The sequence below is a fragment of the Priapulus caudatus genome, unplaced genomic scaffold (assembly GCF_000485595.1).
Source record: "Priapulus caudatus unplaced genomic scaffold, Priapulus_caudatus-5.0.1 Scaffold86, whole genome shotgun sequence".
In the NCBI taxonomy this organism is placed as follows: domain Eukaryota; kingdom Metazoa; phylum Priapulida; class Priapulimorpha; order Priapulimorphida; family Priapulidae; genus Priapulus; species Priapulus caudatus.
In genome coordinates, this window is record NW_014577147.1 from 222,130 (window position 1) to 223,816 (window position 1,687).

The window sequence follows — 1,687 nt, forward strand, 5'->3', positions numbered from 1 at the left end:
GAGAGAGAGAGAGAGAGAGAGAGAGAGAGAGAGAGAAAGAGAGAGAGAGACTAATGGAAAGAATGCAGGAAATTTATGTCGAATGGGCGATTAGGCCCTTGCGGTTAAGAGGTGAGAACAGGCTCTGTTCTATATTACGTGTAATGTCACGCCTCCTGCTTGTTCTGGATCCGGCTTTCCGTCAACCACAACCCGTGTAGCTTGTGTCGTCGCGAGTGTCGTTTTCGGACTCGATTTGTCTGGAATCACCGTCCATCCGGCGTGCGACCCGCCACCTGGTGACGATCTGACGGTCGGAACAGTAACAGTCGTTGGGATTGTTGTCAGGGACGCCACCGTCGTCGTCTGCCAATTTCGCGTCGGCGTGGGCGTGGTCACCGGCAGCCAATCGCTGCTCATAAACTCCTTAAGGAGTCTGACGCCACTGTCTACGCTGATGCGCGGATCGCCGGCGAGCGCGAGGTCAAGAATGTAGAGGTCATTGTACATGACCCCGGTCATTATGCCCTCGTAGGGTCGGTCAAGGGCGCCCAAGCGTCGTACACTCTTCTTGCCACCCACAGTGATGATGCTTTGTGAGTTGAACTCTTCCAGCTGCCTCCCTGCAACAAGACATGCGGGCGAACATGCGCGTCAGAATATGTAATGTACGAATATCGGATTACGTCGCCACAAAGCGACTGACAGAACTAATTCTGAAATGAACCGCATACATCCAAGAGTAATGTAATTAGCATATTATAAGCTAATTATATTCTATAAATTTAAAACGTCTAATAAACATTTGATAAACATTTTTTATTACGAAATAAATAAAGATGATAAAGATCGCAAAACCAGGTTAAACACTACTAGAAAATCAGTTTAATAAATACTTATAATGTTATTCGTGATGCAGCTACTAGTAAGACGGGTCTTTCCAGTAAATAATCACGTACCCCGCCGACGAGATAGCACGTTTTCACAGGTATAATTTGCAAACTAAGATGTTACACATGTTTAGGCAAAAACGACCACTCCGGACCGCATATATAAGGAGACCCTATATAGCGCCATCAACATGAAGACAGAAACCATTCTCCGTGCGTATTAGCTGTGACATTCTAACCTCATTACTTGTACATCGTACATCACTATTGCTACAATGCACGTAATTACTACAACTAGGTACGTTGTCATTACTAAATTATTACATTGCTACATGTATTGCCACATGGTGCTTTAATTACTACTGCTACATCGCACTTTACTACTGGGCTAGCGTATACTATTATAAATTGTAACATCGCTGGATGAAGGGCTGTATAATGTAAATTACTGCATGACAGATATTTAAATTTCAAACTCAACTAAAGCTACACCATCACGCTGCATGTCACGCACCTGCAGGAACGAATTCTTGCGTGGGATTTTCATCAATCTGTATCGTGGCGTTAGCGCCAGAGCGCGTAAACCTGATCACGTGATAGTGGCCGTCATTAATGGGCCACGAAACCGAGCTGACCAGGTGATCGGCAGTGCCTACGTTATAAATTACTTGCGCTCTTCCGTTGACCTGCGAGAATAAAGGTTAATAATATAACAATGTGTGTGTGTGTGTGTGTGTGTGTGTGTGTGTGTGTGTGTGTGTGTGCGTGTGTGTTTGTGTTTGTGTGGCTAGCTATGGTTTTTTCCTAACTATTAAGAC